Source organism: Oryctolagus cuniculus, chromosome 4 (genome assembly GCF_964237555.1).
Source record: "Oryctolagus cuniculus chromosome 4, mOryCun1.1, whole genome shotgun sequence".
In the NCBI taxonomy this organism is placed as follows: domain Eukaryota; kingdom Metazoa; phylum Chordata; class Mammalia; order Lagomorpha; family Leporidae; genus Oryctolagus; species Oryctolagus cuniculus.
This window is the reverse complement of record NC_091435.1, coordinates 140,478,695-140,491,094: the sequence shown is the minus strand read 5'-3', so window position 1 is coordinate 140,491,094 and position 12,400 is coordinate 140,478,695. Positions and strand designations below refer to the sequence as shown.

General features: G+C 45.0%; 1 long non-coding RNA gene and 1 pseudogene across 4 annotated transcripts in view; both read left to right on the top strand.

The window, feature by feature from the left end:
* LOC127482692 (non-histone chromosomal protein HMG-17 pseudogene) overlaps positions 1-256 on the top strand; it is an 85,054-nt pseudogene extending 84,798 nt beyond the window's left edge.
* The window catches only part of ZBTB38 (zinc finger and BTB domain containing 38), a 112,758-nt gene that overhangs the window by 21,104 nt on the left and 79,254 nt on the right, over positions 1-12,400 (top strand). The window contains exon 1 of one of the 4 annotated variants that reach the window (XR_001794624.3): positions 276-414. The exons of the other annotated variants lie outside the window; for them this stretch is intronic. This is a non-coding gene — a long non-coding RNA (zinc finger and BTB domain containing 38). Of the gene's footprint in view, positions 1-275; positions 415-12,400 lie in introns of those variants that run through there. 4 annotated transcript variants of the gene reach the window in all.

Genomic DNA, 12,400 nt, shown 5'->3' with positions numbered 1-12,400 from the left:
GTGCCCTCCATCGTGGGCAAGCAACTTGGGCTCTCACATTTGTATTTTCAGTGCTGGTACCCGTGGTTTGATTCTCAGCAAACGTGACAGTGGCCTTTGCAGTGGTCAGCTCCGAGCTTTGAACTCTGAGAGGAGGAAGGGAAAAAAATTCAACACACCACCTCCTTGGTCGCAGCCTCAGAGAAACCTTGGATGAGAAACTTCTTTTTTCAATCCTGTTTTCCTGTTGATAAATTCAGTTCTCGTGATCACAGTACATTCAAGCTGTTCTGCGTGTGATTTTTCGTGTGTGTGGCAATTGCATCTAAAACTTGTGAGTAAGAAGACGGAGAAGTCAGTTGGTCTCCATCGCTTTACATAAAAATGGCCGAGTGTCTTGTCCTGCTAGCACTGCATTAAGTGACACACACACAGGTAGGTTGAAATTTGCATGTTTTATAGATTATTTTGAGCTCTGCAGCAGTAACATTAGATGCATTAAAATATGACTTTTAAAATACAAAGTAAATAAGACAGCTGTAATCTTTTGGTGGGAGGATATTAAATTGGGTAGCCTCTCCTATTCAGATACCATATAAATATGCAGCGCTTATAAATTTATAAAATGATACTGCTATAAAAGTGAGATGCTTCCTTTTTTTTTTAAAAAAAGCATATATATGATAGGTGTGGCGCCATTACACAACAAAAGAATTTTTTGAAAATCTGATGATTCAGCTTCATTTTAGCTTGAAACTAAAAATAAATGGGTTTGTGGAGATAATTTGAAAGCGCACAAACAAGCTTAATAAGAAACATTAAAAATATTTAAATTTTCAGAAACGGTCTTTAAGCGTGTTATATGAAAGATAAAAATGTATATGCTTTCAAAACCAATTTTAGGTAGTATATAAGAATAAATATACAAATTTTATAAACATATAAAATGGGGGATGAGGAGTTACAATTTTAAAAAGGGGAGATATTAAATGTAGACGGCCCTGGAAGAAGATATAGAGCTTCACTAAATGAAACCAAACCCCTGGAATGGCTCATTGCAGACCATACAGCTGTGGTTCTGTAAGAACCAAACTCTGGCACTTTTCAAATAATTTCATCAATCCTTTCCTTTGAGCTTCTCAAATATATTTTAGTTTCAAATTAACACTGGGCCAGAATCTGTTTCCTTGGTAACCAAATAGTATTTAAAAATGCAATAACAGATATGCAAAAGAATGTCTTTTCAAAGGAAACCAATATGTAGTGAATTTTTTGCAGTTCTTTTTCCCCTCACATAGGATCTGAACTGGTTGAGATGTTTTTAAATGCGTTCTGCAAGCCTTAAAAATCAAGCTCTGCTTCTAACCCTGTAGAGAAAGCTTGCACGGTGACAGCTTCTCTCTCTCTCTCTCTCTCTTTCCTTTGTGCTCAATACTTTCAAAATTAAGGTTTTCTTTGTAATGTGCTCCAGAATGCAGGTCAGTGTTTGTGTACAGAGGTGTAGTTTCATTATCACGAGTTCACCAGCGCCACTGAAACAAAAGGTGTTTCAGAAATTCTGAGAACAGAAAATGCTGATGCTCTTGTTTGCCCTGATCCTCCATTGGGAACCTCAGGGCTTTCCATAAAGAAGGACGCGAAGCCAAGCCTACCTCTCCAAGGAGAAGGGCACACTGAGCCTTGGTGGCAAGGTCTTGCTGGGTAGGTGTGTTAGGAGGAAGAAGCTGGCAGACCGGAAGCCTCCCCGAGGTTTGCCGATGTGAACATGGAGATTCAGAACCATTGTGTCAGTAGTTGCTTTGTCTGAGATTCCCCAGCCCTATCTCTGAAGTTAGACCTCTTACGGGCTAAAGGGGTAAGGAGTACTGTTGTTTTGTTGTTGTTGTTGTTATTGTTGTTGTTTTGAGGCCAACTAAAATATTTTACTGGCTCACGTCTTTCTCTGGCTCAATTATATTAGAGCATAATTCATCTCACAGTGATTTCGTTTTTCTGGCTTGCCATGAAATATTCTTCCTGCAACACCTCTTTTTTGGGGGGGGCTACTTGGGAGCCATTTTCCTTCTTGCCTGTGACTTAAAGTGACTATGTACATTTTGAATATAGTGTCATTCAGGATAAACCTGATTCAATAGTGCCTATTTCTTTTAATACTGGTAGCATTAACAGTGGCAGGAGGATCAAGCTGATTGTTGTTCACTCTTGAGCAAATAGTGAGCCAGCATTTGTAATTAAAACACTACTGCTGATCACAAAGATTGCAACTGCAATGTCTTCTTTTTTCATAGGCCAGAACAAATTCATCATTTTGAACCCATTTGAATCTTAATTACAAGATGAAATGGATGCAATGCAATTGTTTACCATAAAAATGCAACAATATATTTCTTCTTTATAAATCCTCCATCCTTTGGTTTTTAACTCAAGCATGGTTGCGTCATCTTGTAGGTTTTCAAACCTAATGATTTTTTTATGGCATTATTCATTTATGTTGCTCTTGGTCTTGCCTAAAAGAATTTTAAACACAATTCAAGGAGCTAGAAGGCCAAGTAAGACTGTTGGGAAGTATATTGTACCATTGTCATTCTAATAAATAGACCAGTGAATGGAAGAATAATTATTATTTATTACTTTGTTGTGTTTCGCCTTAATGCTTTGCCTTCATATTTCACAGCCATGTTAACAAGGCACAAAGCTTTTCTAAACTTACCCATTTACAGTTACTACTGGATTTGTCAGATCAGTTGAGAACGTTTCCCTCTGATTGTAGAGGATGGCACTTACCCCATGTCTTTGTTTCAGTTACTGAGCTTAACCCATTTACACTCTGTGGCCAAGGTGTTTGGGGCAGGCCAGAGCAGGTGCGTCAGGAGGAATGTGCAAACAACTGCTTTGTTCTCACCAAAATGAGATGGGCAAATGTGTGGTTTTCTGCCTGAGTGATTTATAGTATAAAATTCTCCACTCTTTCTTTTTCTTTGAAAAATGGGAAATATTTGCCCAAGCTTTAACTCAGTGAGAATACCAACATTGCATCTCTTGCTACCTCAGCCATTTACATGGCTCCCTATAGGGGAATTGGCAGCCAGATTGTGCTGTTGAGCTCTTCACTGAGAAGAATCTAGAAAAAGACCTAGCATCTTTCTCTTTGGTACTCAATTGTGCTGACTTGTGTTCTTGGTACTACGTAGTTCATCTTAACAGCCTCCTCCCAAGGAAAATGCTCTTCTTATCAGCTTTCTTGGCAAACACGTTTATGAAGCATCTACTGTAGTTAGGAAAATTCTGGAGGCTTAGACGTGTAGTGATGAACAAGACAGACCTGCTACCTGCAGACCTGCCTCTGATATGGTAGGTGTGATGTGGGGAGAGTAGGCAAAAATAAACATGTCAACACATAATTGAAGAAACCAGTGTAAAGAAGAAAAATAAAGATAAAAATCAGATAACCGCGAGTGATGCATTGTGGGGAGGAGAGGTGGCAAGGAAGTGGAGCTCGGCATGCTAAGAAGGATCCAGCCAGGTGAGGATCTGACGGTGGTGTGACCAGACAGACGTGTGCACGTGCTCCAACTGCAAACTTGCCTTGCTTTGTGTAACTGTCCCTGTCTCAGAGCCGGGTCTGCCCGCTTCGCGATGGAGCCTAACTCAGCTCAGCCTCACTTGCCACGAGAGGGTGGCCCAATGGCGGGGTTCTGTGCGCAGCTGGATTCGTTGCCTTTGAGCCAGTCACCACCCTGAAGCTGTCGGAGGTACAGTGAACCTGGGGCCATCGCAGCCCTAGGTGGTGATGAAATTCTGCCGCAGCTTCAGTGCCAGCCCAGGAAAGGCCTCTCCTCTCGGGGCAAGGAAATTTCTGGGAAGCCTTTGGCTTTGTTTTGAACGATAACTCAGGAATTGAAACTCAGGGAAGAACACTGAGATAGCCATTTAATTGTTTTCAGTGGCAAAATAGTGGAAGAGTCTGTCCCCACCTTGCCAGTAGACGGTCTTTGTCCTAAAATGCCTCCATCCACAGTCAGGGTTTTTCGGGTTTCACTAAAACACTTTTGCTCTACAAGCATCTTTTTCTGTTGGTAGTGTTCTAAAGATCTTACCATTTACAGTGATTTTTTTTCAGTTAGTGCAAAAAGTACTAAGAAAATTCATCTTAAGAACCAGAACTCTCTTAGGATTTTTAGGTTAGTCGGCTGCTGGACGCTGGAGAACAAAGAGGTGGGTTTGCTATACAAGTTACAGGGTGTAAGGCTTTTCCATGTCTTCTAAACATTTCGCAGGCACCTTCTGAACTTGAGTCATAATTTAGCAGACTCTGCCTTTCACAGTTGAAGTGGCCTGGCCAGCTCCTTAAACTCCCCTCGGTTTTGAGGAGCTCTGAAACATTCTTCATGGAGACAGGCTCGTTCTTGTCCTTTGTAGTGCAGTGTTGCCGGGCAGTGGTGGAGGGGACTTCAACAATTCAATTCACTTCTCCAAGCCTTCGTTGAACATCTACTATGTGACAGACCCTGCTATAGCCAAGGCAGAATGAATGGCATGGTCCCTATGACAGTCTGTCCAGGTTCCCACCCAAGACTGGAGCCAGGCATGATTGTGTGTCCCCCCTGATGCATGCTGTCCCCTGGTGGCCTCTGATACATTTCCTGGGGGCCAGCCTTCAGGGTGGGGGCAGTGCCGCCAACAGCAAGGACACGTCTTCACTTGACTCTTTGTCTTGGCTCCTAAGAAGCCGCCGTCTGCCTGGCTGCCCTTCTCCAAGCTTGCCAGGTGACCTTGCTAACGGCTGCCACTTTTGCATTCATGAGCAGATGTTAAGTCGAGAAGCTCCTGAATGCAAACATTTGAATTTGTGATGCAGACAAGACACTTTTGCCTTTTCACCTTCCCTGGCCGACCATGGGGGTCTCCTAGCTGGCTGTTTCTGGGCGGCAGGTAAGTCAGAGGCTGGTTATCAAAGCAGTCGTCTTTGTTGGGCGATCACAGCATGCCACTGCCATGGCGCCAACATCCCATTGACCAGAAGGTCCCTTTCTTGAGCTTGTAACTGATTTTGCATCTTTTCCCTTCATGGCTTCCGTGCTTTGTCACTGTTCCTACTCTGAATTTGAGACTAGCTCTTCAGGCTACTGCACTCACCACGTTAGGCCCACGGAGGGAGTTTGTTTTCTAGTTCTGTTTTGTTTTTAAAATGCCAGTGTGAATGTTCTTTCTGTGTTCATCAAAGGCAGTGGGGGGTGGAGGGACCTTCATTATTTGTTTTATATAATAAAATAACCCTCTTCCTTACCCCATGGTCATGGCTGCCAAATGGGTGCTTTGAAATGTCTTTTCCATTTGCCTGCTAAAATCTCCCACCCGGCTGAGGCCTTGCTCTAATTAAGGCCTCACAGTCCTGCCCGTCTTCCCCAGTGCTAAGCACGATGCCGAGTCCCTGCCCCCAGGGCCTTACAAGCCAGTGAGCCGAGAAAACAAAAGCCACCAGCTGAGAATGTGGTTAAATCCCATAAGGGCAGTGCCCTTGTAATTTTCCCCCCCTTTTCTCTTGCTTCCTGTCCTGAACATTGAAAGAGTGTCTAAAATACACAGGGTGTTGGAGAACTGATGTGGCAGAGAATGGGCCGGTGGTCTGAGCACCAAGGGAGTTGAGGGCAGAAGACAAATGGCATGGCCAGGATGCAGCCAGGGCAAACAAAAGGAGATGCGGCCCCACTGTGCCACACCCTGAAGCTGGGGGTGCCAGGCTCCAAGGGAGAAAGCTGAGAGCATTGCAACACAAAAGGCCCAAGGGAGCCTCTGCTTCAGCCCGGGGGCTGTGATGTTCTGTCAGGCTCCTGTCACAGCGCTGGCCTTGTCGCTCAGTCGCCGACCCACCTTGCGTTCTGTGTCCTGAGAGGTGATCTATCCCAGAGTTCCCAGAAGTTTCCATTTCCATCCCAGGGCTCCTTGTCTACATGCTGAGAATGCCCCAGGAGCCCACAGCCCGTCTCACTCCAGCAGATCTGGATTGTGCCGTACATAAATGAACTGAACAGACTGTGGACGTGCCGGGAGCAAGCCCAGGCGGGAGACACACCCAATCTGGACGCTGCAGATGGCAGCTCTTTGTTCCAAAGTCGTGTTAGCGTGCTGCTCTGCCTTTAGAGCCCCCAGACCCACCTCTTCCTTCCTCTTCTCCTGGTCTGAGTGCCTGCTGAGCCATCCCTAAAGGATATTCTGATTGTTTGAAACCCTCAGACTCCGGGCGAACCGCACGGGGTGACACTCGGGCACGGAACACTGCTGTCATCCCTGTCCCTCTTGCTGAGCTGTGACAGGAGTTTAAACTGCAGATCCCAGCTGTCATGTGGACATTAGACTCTTCTGAGTCTCTCATCAAGGGGACTGAGGCTGTGACTTCTCCAGGTCACTCAGAGAGTTAGGTGGCAGGGCTTTGCGTGACTCCAAGTCCAGAGCTCCTTCTGCTAATCCAAGCTGCTTTGACTTCACAGGGGAAGCCCCGTTCCAATCCAGTGGCTGTCAGGCTTTTGCAGTCAAGGGTCAGACAGTAAATATTTTAGGCTTTGTGATGTCAAAAGATAAAATTTCAATAAATTGAGTGTAAAGATCAAATTGGCTTTTGCTAGCGATTTGTGAGTCAGGCAGCACCCCGTCTGTAAAAATAGAAAAATACTCCACTGGGCCTGGCAGCATGGTTGGTTTTCCTAAGTCAGCTTGAACAGGAACAAGGAAAGAGCACGGTACAAAAAGCAGATTGGTTAACATCAGGTTATTTCAAGTTACATTCCTTATAAGGGTTGAAGACAAGGGGACTTCCTTGTCATGTTGGCTATAACTGGCCTGTTTGAGGATTCAGCTAGAATCTTTCTCCTGATTGCTCAGAAGGTCAGATAAACAACTATGTTTCAATTTGGTGGCATGGAACTTTCAGCATAGTGACTCCATTTTGGTTGGATCTGTTGGGCCTCGTACAGGAACTCGTTCTAAACCAATGGCCTCCAGTAAATTTTATTTAACAATGAGGCTAGGCAAAACTGAGGATATTATATAGGCATTTATATAGCAAAGGAGAAAGGAAATTTATACAAATTTTGTATTGATGAAGTTCAAAATGTAGTCTATAGTATTAGTAATAGATATACAGCCTTAGATGCAGAAATGATTGACTGTGTCTGTGTCTCCATAGAACTTAACTTATATCACTGGAATTTGAATGTCATGCCATGAAATATCCTTCTTTTGGCTCCTCCCCTAACCCCCAATCATTAAAAATATAAAACAAGGCAAGCATTTGGTACAACAGTTAGGATGCTTACAATCCATATTGGAGTGCCTGAGTTCAAGTACTGGCTCTACTTCCATTTCCAGCTTCCTGCTAATACCCTGGTATTAGGTGGCGGTTCAAGTACTTGGGTCCCTGTCACCCATGTGGGAGACCTGGATTGAGTTCCAGGCTCCTGGCTTTGGTCTGGCTCAGCCCTAGCTGTTGAGGATATGTGGGAAGTGAAGCAGCTGATGGAAGATTTCTGTCTCTGCCTTCAACATATATTAATAAATAGATATAATTTCTTAATGTAAAAATCATACCCAGCTTGTGAACTGGATCAAAACAAGAGACAGGCTGGATTAGGCCCCTGAGCTTTGGCTTGCAGGCCCATTTTCTAAATAAAAAACTGAAAACTGGGGACCCACTGACCAGATAAGCCCATATGTACGAAGGTACCTCCAAAAGTTTGTGGGAAAACAGAATTAAAAGATACATTTATTTAGGTGCAGACATTTTATGCATCTTTTTTTTCATAATACACATTTCCCACAAACTTTTTGAAGACACTTAATATGTTTTACTTGACTTCTAACAGTAATTTTTACGAATTAGCCAATATTTTTGTTTTCTAAGTTTTTGGTTATATTACTTTTTTTTTCTTTTTTCCTGATTACAGAAGTAATATAAACCAACTGTGAAATAATCCAGAATGTTAACATTTTGGCATGTATCATTCTGGTCTTTTATCTATGAAAAATGAATAATAAAAAAAAAAGGTTGTATATTTGAGAGGTAGAGAGACAGACAGAGTTCCCATCTGCTGGTTCAATCCCCAGCTGTCAGCAACAGCCAGGCAGCTGGGAACTCAGTCAAGATGTCCCATGTGGGTGGCCGGGATGCAACTTTTTTCTTTTTTTAATTTACTTGAAAGGCACAGAGAGAGAGAGAGAGAGAGAGAGAACAGCTGCAATGCCTGGGGCTAGGCCAAACCAAGGCCAGGAGCCAGGAACTCCATCAGGGTCTCCTATGTAGATGGCAGGGGCCCAGGCACTTGGAGCATCTTCTTTTGGTTTCCCAGGTGCATTAGCAAGTAGCTGGACTGGAAGTGGAACAGCTGAGACTCAAACCCAACCCGATGCTCATATGGGCTGCCAGCGTTGCGGGAGGCAGTTGAATCCACTGTGCCACAACACCAGCCCCACAGCTTTTTAGCCTTCACCTACCTACGGCCTCCCAGGGTGCATATTAGCCGACAGCTGGAACTGGGAGCAGAGCCGGGACTGGAACCTAGGTACACTCATATGGAATGCAGGAGTCCCAACCAGTGTATTAACCACTAGGCCTGTCCCAACTGGTGAATTTTTTTTATGGCTGGGATAATAATTTGTAGAAATATTTGGTAGAAATTTGCATATTTTCTTCTTATTTACTTTATATCGTAGCATGAACATTTTATTAACATAGCCTTTTAAATCTTTGCTATGAAAATCTTAAGCATTTGTAGAAATAGCATAATGAATCCTCATTCTTCAAGAATTGTCAGCTGTTGGCCAGTCTTGTCTTCTGTAAATCCCTTCCTGTATTATTCAGAAGCAAATTCCAGACTTCATATCATTCAATCTCTAAATGCGTCGGTACCAGTTTCTAGAAGATAAGGATTCCAGGAAAAACGCTGTTTTCTTTTTTTTTTAAAGACTTATTTATTTATTTGAAAGTCAGAGTTACACAGAGAGAGAAGAGGCAGAGAGAGAGAGAGAGAGAGAGAGAGGTCTTCCGTCCGATGGTTCACTTCCCAATTGGCTGCAATGGCCACAGTGTGGTGATACGAATCCAGGAGTTTCTTCCAGGTCTCCCATGTGGGTGCAGGGGCCCAAGGACTTGGGCCATATTCTACTGCTTTCCCAAGCCATAGCAGAGAGCTGGATTGGAAGTGAAGCAGCCGGGTCTCGAACCGGCACCCATATGGGATGCTGGCACTTCAGGCCAGGGTGTTAACCCACAGCACCACAGCGCCAGCCCCAAAATGCTGTTTTCTTAGGAAAGAAATGCTGAGTATAAAAAAGAAAGAAAGCAGCAACTTTCAAGTGGTTCAGGGAAAAAATGCTGATTGATAGACCAATCAATCTGAGGATTTTTTTGTACTATTTTTGCAAATAAGTTTGAAATATTTCCTTTTTAAAAGATTTATTTATTTATTTGAAAGGCAGAGTTACAGAGAGGCAGAGGCAGAGAGAGATCTTGTAATCCACTGATTCGCTCCCCAAATGGCTATAATGGTCAGGGCTGGGCCAGGCAGAAGCCAGGAGCCAGGAAACTCCATCCTGGTCTCCCACATGGGTGCAGGGGCCCAATTACTTGAACCTGCTGCTTTCCCTGGGACATTAGCAGGGAGCTGGATAGGAAGTGGAGCAGCCGGACTTGAGACTGGTGCTCATATGGGATGCTGGCATCACAGGCAGCAGCTTAATCCACTGTACCACAACACTGGCCCCAGTTTGAAATATTTCTAAACACAGTGGGGTTTTATTGTTTTTGTCTTTTTAAGATTTTATTTATTTATTTGAGAGGTAAAGTTACAGACAGGTCTTCCATCCGCTGGTTCACTCCCCAAATGGCGAAAATAGCCGGAGCTGTGCAGATCCAAAGCCAGGAGCCAGGAGCTTCTTCCAGGTCTCCCATGCAGGTGCAGGGGCCCAAGGACTTGGGCCATCTTCTACTGCTTTCCCAGGCCTAGCAGAGAGCTGCATGGGAAGTGGAGCAGCCGGGACTTGAGCCAGCACCCTTATAGGATGCCGGTGCCTTAGGCAGAGCCTTAGTCCACTGTGTCACAGTGTTGGCCCCTGAACACATCAATTTAAAAATGAAAAATAACTACAATACCATACCATCTCAACAAATAACAGTAATTCTTTTCATAATGTCCAATATCCCAGTGAGCATGCAAATCTGTCTAGTTATGTCATTTAGACAATTTTATTCAAAGGATAATTTTTTTAAAAAGGCCCATTTAGTACAAGGAATATTCTCTTCCATTTCCCTTCATCTATAGCTTTCTCTCACCCTGTTCATTTTTGCTATTGCTACAAAACTTTTGTTGAAGAAACAGCTTGTTTGCCTGGAGAATTCCCCCAGCCTGAAATCCGATGATTGCGTCCCTCAGTGCTGTTTCACATTCCTGTCTCAGAGTTCCTGAAAATTGGTAGTTACATCTAGCGGCTTGCTCAGATCCAGCTTCCTTTTCCCTTTTGAAGTGTTCAGCATTTCAAAGATCTTACATAAAAATCGGCATTTGGACTTCACTGGCGATTTCTGCAGATCCCCTAGTCTCAACTGGCAACAGTTGGTGTGGGGCTAGGGCCCTTCCCACCTCCCACCCCGCTTTAGGTGCCAGCAGTCTGGCTGCTGCTCCCTGCCCCGCCGGCAGGCCCCAGCTCACACCCCCCACCCCCCTCCAGCAGCAGTGTCCACATTCATCGGCCAGGCTCCCAGAGGCGTCGGCACTACTGAAGCCCGGGCCCTAAACGCTGCCGTGCACAACTTCGCACACACAGGCCTTGCAGGATTCCCGAGAATGCCTGATGGGGCAGAGATAAGCGGCCAAAGAAGGGGAAGGAAGCCAGGCGTGGGACCTGGTGAGCACTCAGCAAGAGGACCTGAGAAATCGCACATTAACAGAGCTGCACAGGAGCAGGAGGCCTAGGAGGTGCCGAGTTAGAGTCCTAATCTGGCTGGGAAAGCAAGGCCGCAAGTGGATTTAAAGAGACATCACATCAGTGCTTTTTCTGGTGGCATGGTAATAGGAACACTGCAGAGAACGAGAAGGGGGAGTAAAGCGCACGTGGCCAACAGCCCTAGTGTGAAAGCTGGAAGCAGGCAGTCGCGGGCCCATGGGAACCTCGCGGTGGAACACAAGGACAGCCCGGAAGGCCCTGCACAGGGTCAGGAGCCCCAGGAACTTAGGAGAGAATCTTCAGAGTCTTGGGTTTTTTAGATCGGCGCACGCATTGAAATACAAAGTGTTATGAAGAAAGAGACAAATACATCCCAGTTGGTTGGGGGTATGGGGGAGGGATAAACCTTTACAGAAAAGAACAGAATTGTGACGGAGTTGGGACGTTCCTGGAAATTTCCAGATGGTTCCCCATACTCAGAAGAATGATTAAGAGAGAGAATCTGCAACGGGGTATGAGGAAGAATGGAAAATTTTGAAGGACTGGCTGATTATGTAAGGTTGAGGCTGTGGTGTTTAAAGCTGTTGCTGTGATATTTCAGTGATTAATAACAATTTGGGGAAATCTCCTGGCTTCTGGAGAAACATTTGGCTCCAGGGAGAAAGAAATGCCACTGTTTGTGAATTCCCAAGTGGTTGTAAGGGGCCATTCACTTGCTAAGCCTCTTAGGGAAGCCAGAGCCGCTTTCGCGCTTAACAAGCTGTTGACAGCAGCTGACCAAGGTACCACCTGGAACACGTTAGCAGTACAAGAAAGTGGGCTGGGGAGTCAGACCTGTGTTTAAACCCCTCTGTGTCACTCCCCATGTGACCCTGGCAGATGACCCATGGAAAACTTCTGGAAGATAAAGGTTATTTTATACGCGGTATCCGTAACTCTCACTGCCTGGACGCTACAGGCTTAGAATTCTGAATACTTAACTTCCAGGACCAGCAGCCACAACAGCTTGCAATTTACAGAGCACGAACTGCATGCCAAGAACTACTGTACATACTTCACACGTATTATTTAATTCTCAGAAAGCCCTGGGAGACAGGCACCAATATGGAGATCGGTCCCATTTCATAGATGAGGAAGCTGAGGCAGGGAAGGTGATGAAGTTGGGCTTTCAACCCACAGAGCGGCTGAAACCAAACACCCCGTTGTCTTGCTCTCCCGCTGGCTACCTGCCAGTCACAGGGAAGCTCAGAGAACAGAAACACCTGCCGGTACCTCCCAACCCCGGTTCTAAATCCGGGTGCCTGTTTCCTCCAAATAATTTTCTGAGTGTCCAAGAGGCTCAGTGGAAGCATGCAAACACGCAGCACCTTCACGTCGGAACCCATGATCGCCAACAGGTTCGCTCAGGTTTGGTGGAAGCTCTGATTGGCAGCTACAGAAACAAAAACATGGCAGGGGTTTTGTTGTTGCTGTTTCACCGGGATGA